The sequence below is a fragment of the Zingiber officinale genome, chromosome 1A (genome assembly GCF_018446385.1).
Source record: "Zingiber officinale cultivar Zhangliang chromosome 1A, Zo_v1.1, whole genome shotgun sequence".
Lineage (NCBI taxonomy): Eukaryota > Viridiplantae > Streptophyta > Magnoliopsida > Zingiberales > Zingiberaceae > Zingiber > Zingiber officinale.
In genome coordinates, this window is record NC_055987.1 from 115,566,838 (window position 1) to 115,587,652 (window position 20,815).

Here is a 20,815-nt window from a genome sequence, read left to right on the forward strand (position 1 = left end):
AAAAAGGGACATTACAAGAACGAATGCCCAAAACTGAAGTTCGACAAACCAAAGGCAACCAAAAATAAGGCACTCAAAGCAACGTGGGACGACTCCTCGGACGAATCGGAGGAAGAATAACAGAAACATCAGAGCCACCTCGCACTGATGACCCACGAAGCTGAAACAGAAGACGAGTTGAAAGATGAAGACGGGTCTGAACCCGAAACAAGCCACGAGTCCGTACTCGTTTCCGAAGGCCCGAATGAGGTATACTTTAATTTAAACAATTTTTTTTTAGAATTATTTCCTGTTTAAACAATAAATTAATTAAAATAGAAAATGGAAACAAATCACTTCTTGAGGAAAATCAAAATCTCAAGGAATAAATCAAGAATTTAAATCCAACTCAAGATTCAACACTTGAGGAGGAGAATCTATCATTAAAAAATGATATTAAAAATTTAAAAGAAATGCTAGAAAAATTTACAACAAGATCAAAAAATATTGACTTAATCCTGAACAATCAAAAAGCATGTTATAATAAAATCGGACTCGGATACAAGTCAAACTCAAATAAAACTTTTAAGTCATTAATAACTCAATACAAATCAACTAATCAAGCTTGGGTTCCAAAAGCGTGTCTGACCACGCAAGTAGGACTTAATCAATATTATATACCTAAAGAAAAAATACATTATATTAATAAACCAAACCAAAATCCAAAATACAAATCTAAATCAAATTCAAAATCTAAACACTTTAAAAATCAACAAAATTATCACCAAGTTAACCATAACTATAACAAGAATCGACACAAACCTAAAACCAAAATTTAAGTTAATGGCCAGTAATTTAGGGGGAGGCTCCAGAATAGCTGGCACCTCCAAAACTAACTTACCCGACAGGGTAACCCAAAACAAACTAACCCGGCAGGGTAATTAGGATTAGAGACCAAGTTTAACTTGAATCATGGTACTGGTGAAATTTTTGGATGATAGTACGTTAGGGAAGCTTGGGCATCGCATGTCTAGAAAGATATGGCTTCGATCTGGTGCATTTGGCCAAGTGGAACTGACCGAAGTTACCCTTAAATGGATCCTAATCAGTTAGACCAAGATTTAGTACTAAGCTCCGTGGATAGGACTATTCGGAAAATCTCGAAAGGTTGGTTACTCCTAATGACGTCCATGTGACTCACCAAGCTTAGAAATTTATCCGAAGAATGCCTATTTGTGGAGACCAAAGCTAAATCTGAATCTAATACAAGTTAAACCAAAACTCCATAAGTAAAAAAAAAAAAAAAAAATCCAATTTCATCTCACAAAATCATAGGATTCCCTGATTGATAATATAGATCGGGTGAGATGAATAAGGTACAAAATTTTAATTTTAAAACTTAAAAATTAATTTCAAAATTTTAATTTTAAAACTTAAAAATTAATTTCAAAATTTAATTTTAAAACTTAAAAATTAATTTCAAAATTTTAATTTTAAACTTAAAAATTAATTTCAAAATTTTAATTTTAAAACTTAAAAATTAATTTCAAAATTTTAATTTTAAAACTTAAAAATTAATTTCAAAATTTTAATTTTAAAACTTAAAAATTAATTTCAAAACTTAATTTTAAAATTTAAAAATTAATTTCAAAATTTTAATTTTAAAACTTAAAAATTAATTTCAAAATTTTAATTTTAAACTTAAAAATTAATTTCAAAATTTTAATTTTAAAACTTTAAAATTAATTTCAAAATTTTAATTTTAAAACTTAAAAATTAATTTCAAAATTTTAATTTTAAACTTAAAAATTAATTTCAAAATTTTAATTTTAAAACTTAAAAATTAATTTCAAAATTTTAATTTTAAAACTTAAAAATTAATTTCAAAATTTTAATTTTAAAACTTAAAAATTGATTTCTAAATTTTAATTTTAAAACTTAAAAATCAATTTCAAAATTTAATTCTAAAACTTAAAAATTAATTTCAAAATTTAATTTTAAAACTTAAAAATTAATTTCAAAATTTAATTCTAAAACTTAAAAATTAATTTCAAAATTTTAATTTTAAACTTAAAAATTAATTTCAAAATTTTAATTTTAAAACTTAAAAATTAATTTCAAAATTTTAATTTTAAAACTTAAAAATTAATTTCAAAATTTAATTAATTTCAAAATTTAATTTTAAAACATAAAAATTAATTTCAAAATTTTAATTTTAAACTTAAAAATTAACTTCAAAATTTTAATCTTAAACTTAAAAATTAACTTCAAAATTTTAATCTTAAACTTAAAAATTAATTTCAAAATTTTAATTTTAAACTTAAATTAATTTTAAACTTAAATAATGCATGCTCAAAAGACTAAATTTAAATCCTACTTACTGTAGGAAACCAAGTGGATTTTGGACAGTGGTTGCTCCAAACATATGACTGGAGATCACACCAAGTTCACTCAACTCACTTACAAAAGCTTAGGAACAGTTGCCTTTGGAAACAACGGCAAACTCAAGGTAATTGGTATAGGTAATATTGAATTAAAATCAGACTTTATAATTACAAATGTTTTACTTGTTGAAAATTTTAAATACAATCTTCTAAGTATAAGTCAATTGTGTGATACTAGGTATAAGGTTAAATTTCTATCCACAGAGTGTTTAATCAAACATCTAGATAATCCTACCATAAGCTTAAAAGGTTTTAGAAAAGACAACATCTATGCCATCAACTTAACCATTTTTTCGATTAAGTGTTATTTAACACAAAAAGAAGAAACTTGGTTATGGCATAGGAGGATGTCCCACACCAACTTTAGAAATATAAGTAAACTAAATGGACTTGTGAAAGGCTTACCAAAATTACCTAACTTAGATTCAACCATATGTAATGCTTGTCAACAAGGCAAACAAACTAAATCAACCCACAAACAAACAAAGCAACCACGAACTAACTCAATATTAGAACTTCTACATTTAGACCTTTTTGACTCCCATGGAGTCAAATCTATAAATGGAAACTTATATTGTTTAGTAATTATAGACGATTACTCTAGGTTTACTTGGGTAAAATTCTTAAAACATAAAGATGAAACTTTTGAAATTTTTACAAATTTCTGTAAATAAATTGAAAACGAAAAAGATATTAAAATTAAAAGAATTAGGAGTGACAACGGGGGAGAATTTAAAAATCACAACTTTAACAGTTTTTGTCTAGAAAACGATTACCATCATGAGTTCTCATGCCCTAAAACCCCCCAACAAAATGGGATTGGTGAAAGAAAATATAGAACCTTACTTGAAGCGTCTAGAACACCCTGAGTATGTATTTAAGTTAAAGAAAGCGTTATATGGACTTAAACAAGCACCCAGGGCATGGTATGAAAGGCTAACATCCTACTTAACATCTAAAGGATTCAAACAAGGTCAAATTGACCCAACCTTGTTTGTTAAATCATTAAATACAGACATATTTATTGCACAAATATACGTAGATGATATAATATTTGGCTCAACAAATTCAGAATTTTTAAAAGAATTTATTAATCTAATGGAAAAAGAATTTGAAATGAGCTTAGTAGGAAAATTAACTTATTTCTTAGGATTACAAATCAAACAAACAAATGAAGGAAATTATATTTATCAACATAAATACACTAAAGAGTTACTTAAAAAATTTGGAATGGAAAATACAAAAGAAATAAAAACACCTATGGCAGTAAACACAATCTTAGACAGTGACCCAAATGGAAAATCAGTTGACTTAAAATATTATAGGAGTGCAATAGGTAGCCTACTGTACTTAACTGCAAGCCGACCTGATATTTTATTTGCAGTTAGTATGTGTGCTAGATATCAAACTTGTGCTAAGGAATCCCATTTGACACAAGTTAAAAGAATTTTTAGATATCTTAAAGGAACAACAAATGTAGGAATTTGGTATCCTAGGACCAATAATTTTGAATTAGTAGGGTATTCTGACTCAGATTATGCTGGATGTAAATTAGACCGCAAAAGCACAAGTGGTGGATGCCAATTATTAGGTTCATCACTTGTTAGCTGGTTTAGTAGAAAGCAACATTGTGTTGCTCTATCTACAACTGAGTCAGAATACATAGCTATAGGTGAATGTGTTGCACAATTATTATGGATGATGCATACTCTAAAAGATTTCAACTTAAATATCACAAATGTAAAAGTATTAATTGACAATATAAGTTCAATTAATTTAACCAAGAACCCTGTGCATCATTCAAGAACCAAACATATTGAAATTAGGCACCACTTTATCAGGGATCATGTTACTAAAGGTGATATTGAACTCAAATACATTAAGTCCAAATCAAATTTAGCAGACATTTTCACAAAACCACTCCCTGAAAGTGAGTTTAGCAACTTACGTCGAAAATTAGGGATGTGCTCAATAGACTAGGAATTTTAAATTTCAAAATGGTTTTCAAAAATAAATCTTTCAAATTATAAGTTAAACTTGTTTGTTTTCAAAACTTTCCATTTTTTAGATTTTCAAAAACAGTTTTTGGCCTCAGACTAGTTTTGAATCCTTAGAAAGCATGTACCCATAGGTCTAGTTTTTGAGCATCTCACCAACACCTTAGGTTTACCTTGCTTGTGTTTGACAAACATAGAAAGGGGTGAGATGCATAGGCCAATTGTCTGGACTTAAGATGCTTATTTCAGTGCATCAGCATAAGTCTAGACGTTAAATACAACTCAGATATTAATCAGATTAAGTTGATCAGTCAAGTCAACTTAATCTGACTAACCAAGTGAAAGCTACTATCTTCTGATAGTTAGTTAGTACCTAATTGGTTAGACAGCTGGTTAAATTTAAGTATCAAGTTCAGGGGGAGAAATTAACTAAAATTTTGTGTGTTTGAAAAATGTTTTTAAAACTAATTTATGTTTACAAAAAGTTAAACTTAACTAAGTGTTTGAAAAACCTGGAAGGTTAATTCTACCTAATTTTCAAACCTGATTTAAAAAGTTGACTATTAAACTTTACAAATTTAGCTTTTATCAAATTAGCCTTAAAAATTTTTTTTGGCAAAATTTAATCTCACTTAATTTTTGCTTTGTTTTGAAAAAAAATGAAGTTGAAAATTTACCTTTTGAAAAGTAAATGTTACTTAAAACCGAAATTTTTTTTGAAAGGTTGAAAAACCTGATTTAAAAATTTTACACGCCTGAAAGGTTAAAACTTGATTAACTTTATACTTTTCAAAATTCAACTTGTCTCCCCCAAGACAACTTGATTTTTTTTACTTGGATTCTTTCTTGAATTTTTGAACCAAACTCAGATATTTTTCAAGATCAGCTGTTTTACAGTAATTCTACACTATGTTTACCCTTGTCTTTTTTGATGAATGCCAAAGGGGGAGGGTTAGGTGGTTAAGTTAGAGCAACTAAATGCAAAACTTGAAAAACTAACTTAAAAACCTCGAAAATCATGCTTGATTTTTGCATATATTCACTAACTTAACCAGGTTGTCATTCCATCAAAAAGGGGGAGATTGTTGGTGCGGTTAGCACTAACGGTCTAACTCAGGTTTTCATGAATGACAAATCAGGTTAAGTTAGGTTCGTCGTTATCTAACACTCTGATCGAGTGTGCAGGATAAGTCCAGACAGGTCGACGGGCTGACCGGATGTCTGGCACGAAGTCCAGCTAGGTCGACGGGCTGACCGGATAGCTGGCGAGAAGTCCAAGCGGGTCGACGGGCTGACCGGACGCTTGGCAAGAAGTCCAGCTAGGTCGATGGGCTGACCGGATAGCTGGCAAGAAGTCCAGACGGGTCGAAGGACTGACCGGACGTCTGGCAGGTAAGTGAGGTAAGTCACTGGAGGGGAGTGACTGCGAGGACGCGTTCCCGGGAAGGGAACATTAGGCGTCGATCCGGCTTAGAACCATTTCGGATGTCTAAGTCGAGATCGTGACTAGATTCCGGTCTCGAAAAGACGGAATCTAAGTCATACTACTTGTGCTAATTCCTACTATGATAAAATGTGCTAACAATCTGTTTTGCAGGATATATATTGCCTCGGACTAACTTTGTTTTGCAGGAAAAAGGAGATTTCTGGAACAAGGTGGTCCGGGCGCCCGGAAGTTTATCCGGTCGCCACGTGGAGCATCTCGGTTTGAGCAGCTACGTCACATTCCAGGTGCCCGGAGCAGCATATAAAAGAAGCCCCAGGCAGGAGCTTCAGAATCAATAATTAATCTGAGAACTCCTCTACTGCTGGTCTTGCTGCTCGACGTTCAGTGCGACGCCAACAACGCTCCGACAAAGTGCTCCTTCGGTTTTTATTTTCCTTGTCGGTATTGCTTTATTTTCACTAGCATTTCCTGTATTCATTCTGTAATCATATTTCGACTTGTTAGTGATTGCCCAACGAAAGTGGTCAAGGACCACGGGCCTTCGAGTAGGAGTCGTCACAGGCTCCGAACGAAGTAAAAAACATTTGTGTCTATTTTACTTTTCCGCTGCGTAGTTTTACTCTACTTTTCGAATCGATATTCACCCCCCCTCTATCGAATCTAACGGTCCTACAATAAATACCTAAGAATTTTTTTTTCAACATTAGAATAACATGAATCAAGATGTGCAGGTACAAGAAAAGAGTCAAGTAAGAACCTGGCATTAAGAGCTAACAAGAAGAATTAACCCGAGTCAGACTCAGATCTTGATGCAGACCAAGAAGCATTTATGGTAAGAAAGTTTTTAGAAAATTTAAATCTAACAAGTTTAAGGAAATGCAGGCTAAGAAAAATCCAAGGGGTAAACGAAAGGTTTGATGTTACAATTGTTAGAAAGAAGTGCACATAAAGGATGACTGCCCAGAGCTTAAGAAGGAGAAAGACAAAGGGCCAAGGCGAACCAAACACAAGAATCTCAAGGCCATTTGGGATGAAATTTCTTCATTCAAATCCAAGATAGAAGCCTATGTTGGACTGACACTGATGGTGAGTCACTAAGAACCAAGTAACTCGGAAGCTAACATTGATGAAGGGAGAGCTACATCAGAAGAGTGCAACGATGCAGGGGGAGAATTCAATTTCATATCCAACTTGGTAAGTGAGGTATGTCTCTTACCCCCTGATCAGTTATTTTTATGAATAAAATCTATGTCTAAATCGATGTGTAAACTAAAAATAAAAAATAACAAATTCAAAAAGGAAAACTTAGATATGAAAATAATCTTAGAAAAATCATGTTTACTAGAAGATTTTGACAAATTGAAAATTGAAAATGCTAAGTTAAAAGAAAAATTAGAACAATTAGAAAAGGGTAATGCATGTTCATACATTCAATATTCTAGAAACTATCTAGGACTAAATTGTTATTTTAAATATCACAAGGACCAAATTATAAAAATAATAAGCAAATTTATTCCTAGAAAATATCAATCCAGTAGGTTGGAACTTATATTGGGTTCTAAAATCATGTTTAACTTATTTTTTTTAATTTAATTGATTTACTAGACTAGGAATTACTTTAGTTAGAAAAATATTTTTTTGTGCAAACTTTCTATTAGAATTTTTTGTTCAAACTTTTTACAGTGATAATACAGTAAATTCTCTGTTAGAATAAAATTTTTCAAAATTTTTTGCCAATTAATGAATTTTCTAAGATTTTTTTTCCAAAATATTAATTTTAATATTAAAAATTCTTGAACATTCAATTTTTGAAACTTTATTTTTTTTATAGATATAATTTCTATTTTACATACTAAGAAAAAATTATAATATTTTTTGAGCTCAAAATATATTTTTTTTATAAAAAATACATATTTTTGTATAAAATAATTTATTATTGCTTATATTAATTATGGTTATTCGTAAAAATTTTATCACTATTCTATATTATTGTCTTTAACAGTGACAATTTTTTTCAGAATTTTTCAAAGATCAAAAACATTTTTGATTTTTTTTTTCAAAACTGGTTTTTAACACGTAAAACTCCAGATTTTTGAAAAATAATTCCAATAATTTTTCTATGTATTAGTTGTTGGTGAAGTGGGGCCGACAAGAGGGGGGGTGAATTACCTATGTGAAAATCAAACACGTCTTTCACAATCTTTCAACTCAGATTAGTAGCAGTAGCACAATTATAATAAAAATAAATAAACAACTTTAAAAGAAAAGAGGCAAAAGAGTTACTTGGTTACAACCTACGTGGTTGTTAATCTAAGGCAAATAAAAGCATTTAAAAAATCTCGTTCGGTGAAGGCGGAGAAGTCTGTTACACTCGTTGAATTCTTAGAAAGTTTCTAAGAAATGAATACTAGAGTTGATGATGATTTTCTAGGCCCAGAGGTCTTTTTATAGCCCCTGGAAAAAGTTATCCGCAGCTTGAAGGTGCCTCCAAAGAGGTCCAAGGTGCCTTCCATCGAATAGACTTTATCCGTTGAGCATAAAACTTTATCCTCGGAAAACAGCTAGTGAAGGCGCCTTTAAAGGCTGGAAGGCACCTTAGAACTGTTCATCAAAGGTGCCTTCCAGCCATGGAATGTGCATTCCACAGGGCAACTCAGCTTAAAGTTGATCTCTTCGTGTAGGTGATTCTCCGGCTAACCGGAGTTGAGCTCTCCCGAACCTAATTCTGACCTTCTCCTTAAGAAGACTTCCTTTCTGACTTCTCATCCCTTGAACGTCACGCACGTCCTTCTTGTCCACTGGTGTACTCTTCCACAGTATCTCGTCCTTTAGATGCACATAGCCTGTCGACTTCCTTTCCATGTCATCTTTCTCACTAGATGCATCTGCCTCTCGACTTCTTGTATTCCTAAGCTTCTACACACTTAGACACAAGGATCAAACACAACATGACCTAATTGAACTTGGTTGACCATATCAAAATTACCCTGGGGCACTAACAATTTTCTTCTTTTTGATGTGCATCAACCTAAGTTCAAGTTAGGGTTAAAAATGCAATGAAATAATATAGTAAAGCAATGAATTAAACAAGTTAATTGCAAAAATTTTCTGAAATAAATAAAAGGATAAAAATCATGGGAATTATCCTAACTCCCCCTTAACTTTTACTTATTTCTCCCTCTTTGATCACATCAAAACAAAAGGGAAAAAAATTTAGAAAAATAAAGCACACTATTAGAAAATTTTGAAAAAAATTTCGAGGGGTACATTACAATGATTACCAGTAAGCTAATATATTTTTAAAACAATTTAAAAAATATTTTATTTTTACTAATTAATTTCCTATTTTGACAAAAATAATCTTAAAAATTACTTATCAACTTTGAAAAATCCTAAAAAGTTTTGTCAACCTCAACCATACAGTGTTAGATAAGTATAAAAATTCACACAATGAAATACTTTATATTTGAAAAGAACTAATTTATTTCATTACAGAAGCTAATTTTCAAAAATAAATCTTTAAAAATACAATTTTTTAACTCTAAAAATTCTATTATTTTTCCAAGATGTATGTGATACATTGTTTAACGGCAGAAACATAAAATTATCAAAATTTGTATTTTTTGAACAATTATCTTTTCAAAAAATAGTTTATAATAAATCAAACATTATTCGAAAAAATTTGAAAATATTTGTAAGGATAGAGAATATTATTTTTTATCACAAAAAAAAGATTTTCAAAATTTAAATCTATGAAATAAATTTAAATTTCAAAGTATGATTTGTGTTAATAATTTTATAAAATATAACTCAACAGTAAACAAAATATGAAAAAATTTATGTTTGTAAATTAAATCATCAGATAATATAAAAAAATTTCAACTCGAAATACAAAGAGAAATTTTTTTTAAAAAATATTTTTCTAATTGAGATAATTTCTATCCTAATAATTAAAAAAATTATAGTTTAATCTAATAAAGATTATGGAATCCAATAGAGGTTCTTGCATACTGAATTTATTAAAAATTTAGGAGGTACATAATTTTTAGAAATTTTCTTAATTTGTCCCTAGTGATTTCTAATGTACCAGTTGATTTTACCATAATTTCTAAACTTTAATTGAATGTAATTAGAACATGCATAGTAATCTTTCAATTTCTCTATTTGTATTTTCAATTTTTTGTTTTCTAATTTTAAATTATCAAACAATTATAGTGGGCATGCATTGGCTAATCTCTTTTCAAATCAATATTTTATTTTTATAATTTGTATATATTTTTAGAAAGTATTTTGATAAATTCAAAAGATTACTTTGGGGATAGCGCACGTACCTCACTTATCTCATGTTCTGATACTCCCTCTTCATCGTAGATTTTCTATAATGATCCTCTCCCTTTATCGATGCTCATCTTTGAGTTGCTTTCATCTTCTCCTTGGTGGTCTGCCATTAAAGCTAGTCTGGTGTAATCTTCGATCTCAGACTCGGAGGAAGACGATTCATCCCATGTGGCTTTCAAGATCTTGTGCTTTAATTTTGTTGGTTTGTTGCCCTTGTCTTTCTCTTTCTTCTTTAGTTTAGGGCAATCATCCTTGATGTGCCATTCTTCTTGGTAGTTGTAGCACCGAACCTTCTTTTTTCTCTAAAAATACTTTTTTGCCTGCGACTTATTAAATTGATTAGATTTAATGAACTTACTAAATTTTCTTACCAATAAGGTTGCTTCATCTTCGTCAATTGATTCTTTGGAGTCTGGATCTGGTTCGCCTTTCTGGTTGGACTTTAGGGCTATGTTGTGGTATGTCTTTCCTTCTTTATTTCATAAGCCTACACATCTTGATTCATGAAGTTCAAAAGTGGAAAAAAGATTTTCAAATGAACTAACTTCAAGGTCTTTAGATATATAAAATGAGTCAACTATAGATGTCCATTCGAGTGTCTTAGAAAACTCCTTTAAAGTGTACCTTAACGAGTCTCGGTTTGTTACCTTTTCTCTGAGATTCGTGAGTCCAGTGATGAGTTCTTTGATTCTAGAGTGTAGATGTGTGACTGTTTTTCCTTCTTCCATCGGGAGGTTGGTTAGTTGGTTCTAAAGCAGATCTTGTTTTATGAGCTTAGCTTCAAACCTACCTTCGTATTATTCTATGAACTTCTTCCAAAGTTTCTTTGCTGAACTATAGGCACCGATTCTGCTGACTTCTTGTGGAGGTAGCACACTCAGCAGATGGAATTTGACTCGTCCATTTGCTAAGTCCGCTTGCTCTTTCTCTGTCCATGAATACTCTTCTTTTTCAGCTCCTTGTTGTTCTTGGGGGCTAAAAAACCATATTTTATAATTAAAAGAATCTCAAAATCCATTTTAAAGAATACCTCCATCCGGCATTTCCATTGCATGAAGTCTCCTTCGAAGTTTAGCGGGGAGATTGTCGGTTCAACCATCGTCTCGATGCTTCAATTGGCAGTTAGTCTTTCTAAGGTGTTTTGGCTCTAATATCACTTATTGATACAGCGGGGCCAACAAGAGGGGGTGAATTACCTATGTGAAAATCAAACAAGCTTTTCCCAATCTTTTAACTCATATTAGTAGTCGTAGCACAATTATAATAAAAATAAATGAACAACTTTAAAATAAAAGAGGTAAAAAAGTTACTTGGTTACAACCTAGGTGGTTGTTAATCCAAGGCAAATAAAAGCACTAAAAAAAGTCTCATTCGGTGAAGGCGAAGAAGCCTCTTACACTTGTTGAACACTTAGAAAGTTATTAGTAAATGAATACTAGAGTTGATGATGATTTCTTAGGTCCAGGAGTCTTTTTATGGCCTCTAGAAAAAGATATTCATAGCTTGAAGGCACCTCCAAAGAGGTCCAAGGTGCCTTCCATCAGATAGAGTTTATCTGCAGAGGATAAAAATTTATCCTCTTCTAACGCCTAGTGAAGGTTCCTTCAAAGGATGGAGGCACATTCATACTATTCATCGAAGGGGCCTTCCAGCCATGGAAGGCGCCTTCCACAGGGAAACTCAGCTCAAAGATGATCTTTTTGCATAGTTCTTCTTGTAGGTGATTCTCCGGCTAACCAAAGTTGAGCTTACTCGAACCCAACTCTGACCTTTTCCTCGAGCAAGCTTCCTTCCTAGCTTCTTATCCCTCGAACATCGTGCACGTCCTTCTCATCCACCAGTGTACTCTTCCGTGGCATCTTATCCTTCGGATGCACCAAGCCCATCGACTCCCTTTTTGTGCCATCATTCTCGCTAGCTACGTCTTCCGCTCAACTTCTTGTGTTCCTAAGTTCCTACACGCTTAGACATAAGGATCAAACACAATAGGGCCTAACTAAACTTAGTTGATCACATCAAAACTACCCCGGGGTAATAACATTAGTCACTGTTTATCTAACCCTTAGAATATTTTTTTCTAATTTATTTTCAATATTTATCCCTATTTTTAATGTGATCAAAGGGGGATAAGTAAGATTACATCTAGGAGGTACAATTTTTTTTTTGTACCAATTGCTTTAATTTTCAAATTAAAGTACTAAATTACATACTCATTTAGTTTAGTATTTTGGTTTAACTCTAACTTAACTTGGGTTGATTCACATTAAAAAGGAGGAGATTGTTAGTACCGCGTATTGGCGATGTGATTAACCAAGTCATGTTAGGCTCTGCATATTTGATGCCTTGCATCTGAGTGTGTAGGGACTTAGGAATATAAGAAGTCAAGCGGAATACACAGTGGTCAAGAATGATGACATGAGAATTGAGTTAATGGGCTTGGTGCATCTGAGGGACTAGAAGCTATGGAAGAGTACACTAGTGGAGTGAGAAAGACGCGCATAATGCTTTTGAGGGATGAGAAGCCGAGCAGAAGATTTCTTGAGGAGAAGACCAAAGTTGGATTTGGGTGAACTCAACTTTGGAAGGTCGGAGGATCACCCAAGCGACTAGAGATAAAGCCAACGACTGGAGAAGGCGTCGGACGAGTCATCACTTGGTTGACTGGTTTGAGTGACCAGACCATATAGTCCGGATGCTCGGACCATATAGTTTGGGCACCCAGACCACCAAGGAGCCAAACAAGCGCCTCGTCGATAACTCGTTGCTATGGATCACTTTCGGGTCCACTTCAGAAATGGTTCCAGCGCTCCACTTAGATGTGGATAAAACCTTATCTAGCGCCATTACAAAGCCGTTGCATGGAGATAGAACTTGTCATACTGGAGGCGCTTGGAGTCCCATCCAGGCGCCCGAAGTCTGCCACATCAACAACAGATAGACTTGACCAGAGCACTATCAATAGAGCCCTGATTCACCTAGTTTAACACAACACTTTCTCTGTACTTGAATTTCCTACTATGTTCTTCATTGTTTGAGTTGTCAACATCTTGTATGAGGTTTCTCCTCCTCTGACTTGTGTCGAAGAAGGAGTTTACTAGTAGAGTTTTATTTACCTTGGATTAGCAACCTCCTCAATTGCAAACCAAGTAAATCCTTTTTGTCTCATACTTTCTTTTATGCTATTTAATTCTATTTATTAAAGTGTTTTTATAACTTAATGTTGAAAGAAAGAGAAAGGTATTTGAATTATGATTGTAGGGCTAGTCACCCCCCTCTATCCCGCCACCAAGGGTCTAACACAAAGGACATGGGTGGAAGGGCCAATTGAGTTTCAGCCGTCTCCTCCTACCCGAACTGGTTTCATGCAAGTACCCGTGCAACTGAGCAGCTTACCTGCGGTACCCCCATCTATGATACCATATCATCAAGCCTTGTTCTGTACACCCTTTGAGAGCGCGAGCCAAGTAGAAATGCCTCAAGGATTATCTTTTGAGAATATACCCGCACAGGACATTTGAAAGGGGAAAGCTCCCATGGTCAGCAGCTCCTTGAAATGAATCAGTATGCCATTTTCTCACGAAATACTGGAGGACAAGTCACCGAACCATTCCCATGACCTTTGATGATAGAGGAATATGGAGGGTTAACCAACCCAGAGAACCATATCCTTAAATTTAAAAACGTGGCCATCCTTCACTAGTACACGGATGGAGTAAAGTGTTGAATGTTTCTCACCACACTCTCTGGTTCGACACAAATATAGTTTAACAGGCTTCCGACTGAGTCCATATGCTACTTCAAGGATTTTCACAAGGCATTCCTTCACCACTTCACCTATAGCCACCGGTACCACAAAACCACACTAAGCCTATTCTCTCTTAAACAGGGGCCAAGGAGACGCTAAAGGTCTATATCAAAATGTTCAACCAAGTGACCATAGATGTTCCTTCGACCACCCCCAAATATTCTTGTGAGAGCCTTCTCTCAAGGGCTCACGATAGTGAGTTTTTTTCTTCCTTAATAAAGAAGACTCTAAGGGACTTCAACCATTTACTTGGAAGGGCAACCAAGTATATTAATATAGAAGAAGTCCAATCCACTTGAACAAAGGAGGTCACCACACCATCACCCTGATAACCATGATTTTATTGTATTATTTTGATTCATACATGTGTGGTTTGATGTTATGTTCATAGATAAAACCTATATTTGCATCACATTTCATGCATTGTCTTTATTCTTGTACTTAATTGTAAATTATCTTATTTTTGTGTTATTTGATGCTAATATTTGATTCTTATTTTGTAGGTATCAAGGGATCTTGGATTTGGATCTATTCGAACCGAATTTGTGCTCAAATCAGAGTTTAAACGAGAAGATCAAGTTATGAAGTATTATAGATCGTTCATCAAAGATTGGACAGATCTGAACCATCCATTGAAGATCTGGTCCATCCGACCTAAGGAAGAGTAGATCCAGACCCTTGATCAAGATCAATACATTCGGATCGGATTTTAGGCGATCTTTCACCGTTGATTGAGCTCCGAAGCATCCCAGCCGTTCGTTCAGATCTGAGATCTGATTTAAAACGAGAAGCTACAGTGTCTTCTCGTTGTTGTTCTCCTCCATGCTGTGTTCGCGTCCCGTGGGCATCTACAACGAGATTCCAAACCCGATTCCTTCTCCGATCATCCTCTCAGGTGACATCATCAGTGCAGAGCTTCAAGGCATCTTCATCCCGATCATCTGGAGCCATCGGCGGGCGTTCCCTCCGGCGGAATTCTTCTTTTGGTGTTCCTCTGTTCTTCTCAGATTTGGCGGCGTTCTTCCAATCTATGGTATTCCTTTCCATCAGAAACACATGGCGACGTTCCTCCGACGTTTCTGAGCTTCATCCGACGACAATCCGCAATCCACAGCTCCCATCCAGATTTTGAGATCTAGATTTCTAGCATTCCAAATTTTCGGCCATATCTTAGGTTTTGGGTTATTTCCATTTTTCCAGAGGCGTTCCTCTGGTGTAGCTAAGAAATTCCGAGCTGACACGCCGCTGAGATTCTTCACTGATGACCGGAGTTGGGCATTCTAGTCTCCGGCTTCTTGCGTGATGGCAAGAAGTGTTGTTTGGGTTAGATTGATTGTGGGATTAGAACGATTATCATTTAAGTTCCTTTTATTACTGTTTTAGAAGTTAGAACAGATTTCATTGATGTTTGTTATGTTTTAGCAAGTAATCTAGCATTTCATTACCTTGTTGAAGCTTAATTTGTGTTTAATTTGTGCTTGGTTAATTGTTAAGTTGGCTAGTTTTAAGTTATGGTTTAAAGTTTGCTATAGGTTAGATTTATTTCTGTCTTGCTATTTCATATTTAGAGTTAATGGTGTTGATGATGAAATTCATTACATAGTGTGACAATGCGTATGGATTAATTGGAGATACTTAGTTAGATTTTACTATTGCTTTAGATTAGTTCTTATTCGCTTTGCTTTTCATTTATTTAGTTTAGAGTCAAAATTCAAACCCCCATTTATATATTAAAACCCCAAAAATAGGAATAACATACGATCCTAAGTATACCATCCTATCGTTGCATTCGTTGGGAGACGACCTGAGTTATTTCTATGCTACATTAGCTTTGAAGGGGTTCGGTACTAAATTCTTTTGATCTCGTAAAATGACAAAAATAGGCTTATCAAATTTTGGCGTCGTTGCCGGGGAGTTGTAACGGTGTTTGATAATCTTAGGATTATTCTTTATTTTGAAAACTTAATTTTTTTTTGTTGTTTCGATTGCTTTCATGTTCATATATCCATGTGTTTGATTTTATTTGTTCTTGAGTCTTCTGATTTTATTTGCTAGTTGTCAGTGTAAGAACAAGAAATCTATTTGACCATAGATCCATATTATCAGTATTTTGGAGATTGGAGGGAGAGTTATTACTATCAACCTCAGACTTTGTTTTATCAGCTTGAATATCAGCATGAGAATGTACAAGGACAATTTGCAGAGTCAATTTGGAAATTCAATGAAATTATGCAACAAATGAGAGAGCATCAAGAGTAACAATTTGCAAGGATACAGAATATACAAATTCAGTTAGATGAAATTGCATCATCAATCAACCAGTTACAAGCACAAAACTGCAGTGGAAAGATGGATAGTAGAGATTTTGTAAGGCCTGACCCTACTTCTATTTATTCACAAGATTTTTCTAGTATTATTTGTGATGATGATGTAGTTGTTCAAATTTCTAATTCTACTGTTGTTGTTGCTTTAGATGATGTGAATTATGCAGATACTAATGTTGAAGATAATTTAAGTGTAGGGGAATGCTTATTGGAAGCATTACCTCAAGAATCACCTGGATTTGATGATGATGATGAAGAGAGTGTAGGGACTTGTGCTATGAAGCTAAGTACCTAAGAATCACTACCTTTGGTTGTACATTCTCCTGAACCAGAACCTGAGCCATTACTTGATGAGAAAGAGGTAACTAACACCACTCTAGGTACCTTTCAACATGATAAGGTTAGTATTTCTTGTGATTTTCCAGGAAACTTCTTTAAGGTACCTATTTTTGACTTAATAGCATGTGATACTCATTTTTATCCATTTGGTTTAGACACTAATTGCATTTCGTTTTCTCCTAATCATGTGAGTGCACGGGGGGTGTTTTTCTTTGATCTTTCAAGTAGCTATAGGATTTTTAAATGGTTACTTGATTTGAACCGCCTCCATCCTCCAGAAAGAATTTGTAATGGAAAAAATGAAGAATAAAAAGGATTTGTCTGTATCCACAATTACTCCACTTCCGGGGTGGATTCTTCTTCTAAATCTTCTTCAACCACCAGGAATTAAAGGGGAGTTGGTTCCAATTTCACTTTCTTTTTCATTTTAATTCATGCTTTGTTTTAATAAATTCTTTTTGTGTGATTTTCCTTAGTTCCATATTTTACATTTGCATTTTGCTTCCACATTTTACATTTTGTTTAGTTTACACAGCGTGCCATTTTGAATAAATTCTTCATTGGAATTTTCTAGTAATATTTTTAAGATGGTAAAAGTTTCTTAAATTTGATCATCAATTTTAGGTCATTTGACATGATTGGATACTCTACTTGTATGATATTGGTTAATGTGGTTGTGACTTCCATTTTGATCAATTGATAATGATTGCCTGAAAATTACCTAGAGAGGACCACTTTAAGCCTATACCTCATTATTTTCTTTTGTGTGACATGCACTTACAACAATTGAAACTCTAGAACTTGCTTAGTTTCTTTTCAAAGTCACAATAGCATATGCATGCATGGAAATGAAGGATTTTGGCATTCTTGTTTCATCATAATTTCCAAATTCTTTCCCCACAATTTTCTTTAAATATTTTCATTTCATCTAGCATTCTAATTCTTGATCACCTTGCTTTGCCTTCATTATTTTGAGAGTTTGGTTGAATTTTTGATGAGTGAGTTTTACAAGATGTGGATAAAGGATTAAGTGTGGAGAAGGGAAATGTGTGTTTGTATTTGTTGAAAAATTATGAGGAAAGGATTGGAGTAAAGTTTTTATTACTCAATGTTGCTTGTAGTAGTTCTTCATTGATCTAAACCTACAGATTCCTTTAAAACTTCTTATCTAATATAAGTTTTGAGGCTTCAATTTAGACACTTACAATTCTGTTGACTACCTTGTCATAGTGTGTGCAGTTGGAAACTAGAAGCAATGAACAAATACAAATCTGCACTAAACTGCAGTTTTGTTGAGGAGTTGTACCAATTCTATATTAACAACTCTCAATTCAGTGAGAAATTTAGTGAAGCTCCTATACTTTATGTAACAAATGGTTAGCATTTTATTCAATGCCTTTGTCTAACTGAATTTTATAAAGTCTGTAAGTATCAAGTTGCTCAAAACAGTGAAGGAAATGTAGAATTCTGTAGGAAAATGAATTTGACATTTCTGTGCCAATCTGGAAAACGCATTTGGAATTCAACTCTCTATTAACTCAGTGCAAATGAGGGTTTTTATTGGGCTAAGTTTTAAATGAGTCAAGCCAAATTCTAATTTCTGAAATTCTGTACCAATTCTGCCCTAAATTTCTGTGAGTCCACTTGAAATTACATTCTGAAATCACTGAGCTGGAAGTGGAAAAGCTTAAAGAAATGGAGGTATAGTTGTCATCAGTGAGCTATTGTAGAGACTAGAGTAATAACAGAAAATAGAATTGAGAAGAATGCAAAAGTAGAAAAGGTAACAAATTCAGCCAGTGTAGAAGCAGTGGTGTATCAAAAATTTAGAAGCAGTATCAAGAAAAGGAGAAGATTTGGCTGGAGTGGAATGTGTTTCTGGTGCCAACTATTAATGTTGTTGTTGATTAGTATGAGTTTTAATTAAAGCTTAAACTCTTCAGTTGCTAATTTTTGAAATCAGATTGTTAATGATGTCTGTTAAATCAAGAACTGTTAGTTGCAGAAGTGGCTAGTAACTGAGTTTCAAAGCTGCTGTGGAGTATAAAACCTTGTTTGGGTTTCATTACTGGTGTAATATAAATGTAAATTTCAAATTGGAAGAAGGGAACAATTGCAAGAATTTGATATTGAATTCTGTTATGCAGAAATGTAGAAAGCTGTAAGCTGCAGAGAGAATGTGCAATTTGTGCCAATCTTTGTATCAAATTTTATGGTCTTATGGCTCTCTGTTGCTAGTTCTTTACCTTTGCATTGTTTCCATGATTATGTAGAGCCTGAAGCCATTCTTAAACAGGGAGGGCAGTGGTAACAACTATGGACAGATCTGATTCTTGAGAAGAAAATCTGCATATCCAAATTAGAACTGAACTACTTGGAAAGCTTTGTATTGTTGGTGGTTTCCTCCTAGCAATCCATGATCATCTACTGGTGTTTGCTTAACTCACTTAGTGGATGCAATTGCCATGAGATCACATTGTTGTGATACTCCCGTTTGGGTTGCTATAATCATTGAATTTCAAATTTGGTTTGCTGATTGTTCACCCTTCGAGTTCAGAATATGATCTGCCAATTCTTTTACATGACTTAAGTTGGAAATTTCAAAAGTTTTAATTTCCGAAGAGATTGAATTCTTATCGGGAAATTCATAATTTAGCTCAATTATTGGAATTTTGTGCAATCTGTGGGACCAAATTCTGGAACTTAAATCCAAGAATCTGTGAAATACAGGAAACAGAGAAGAAATGCAGAATGAAGATTGCTGCTGTACAGGAATGGAAAGCTAATGAAGACCATCAAATTTAGAAACACCAAATTTCATCAAGAATTGCTGGAAGTGACAAGTGAGTTGTTATTCTTTTCAAGCTCCTGGTGACCATATCTGAAATCTGAATTCTGAAAAGTTGTTCTGTGGATCTGAGTTCAGATTCTGTAATCAAAGTGTTGGAATGCATAAATTAGAGTATTTGAAAGGATATGTTGAAACTGGACTCTTTATGGTTAAATTGAGGAAACACTAAGATTCCAATTTTGAAATTTTGAAATCTTAATTGTAGAAGTTAAATGCAGGTTTTGGAAATGGTTCATTGCTTATGTGGAATTGGTTTTGGTTGAGATTTGAACTAAAGTGGATATGAGTTGTTGGATAGTTAAACTGTCTTATGGTTTTCCCATTATTATGCAAGAAAAATTCTTGAAGAGATAAATAGAGGAACTTAGGGAGTGCATATATGAATCCCATCTCAGAAAGCTCCTTATTTTTGAAGAGATAAAGAACAAAAGAAGGAAGAGACAGGGAAGCTATTAGACTGCTAGGATTCAAGACTGAACAGTGGCACAAGGAATATGTATCAAGATTGAACAGAGATATTGAATATGGTTATTTCCCTGCCGATTGCTGAGTTTCAAGAAGCTCTGAAAATGTGTGAGTTCAAGAATAGATTTGAATTGCTGGTTTTAGAACTGTAACACTGGAATTGCAGGAAATACAGAATTTGTATAGCACAACTTAAACCTTGATTCTTCTAGAATTTAAGCTTCAAAAGATATACTGAATAAGATTTCTTAAATCATATTAGTGCAATACTTATTCTGAGATATGGAAATGGAAGTATAACAATGAAGTTTTGAAGCTAAATTGTGAGTCAGAAAAAAACTATAGAAACTGCAATTCATTTACAGCAAAGATCATTTCTGAAATTGAAGTATCAACTTGGTCAATTAGGTTCTAGTTTCTATGACATTACTGAAGAAATACCAAGTTGTTCTCAGTTAATAAAACAACCAAGGCAGAAGATAGATGATGTTGTTGGATTTAGATTTTGTTGCTGGAAATGAATTATATTGAATCTGTTTTAAGCATATTCTCTTTGTAGATTCCTAATTAGTGAGAAGCAACCTGAAGTTGTTGGGGTTGCATTGTCATTTGATGTTCTACTCTTCTTAATTCTTTGTGTATAGATTCTGAATATTTGTAGGAATCAGAATTGTTTGGATGAATAAGCAAGAAATCAGTGTTTATTCATCTTAACAACTTATTGTAAGGTTCTGGTCAAAAGAACTGAAGTGAAGTTCTTATTCAATCATTATCAAGTGATAATATCTCATTTTCAAGCCTTCTTGTTTCCAGAACTTGAATCTTC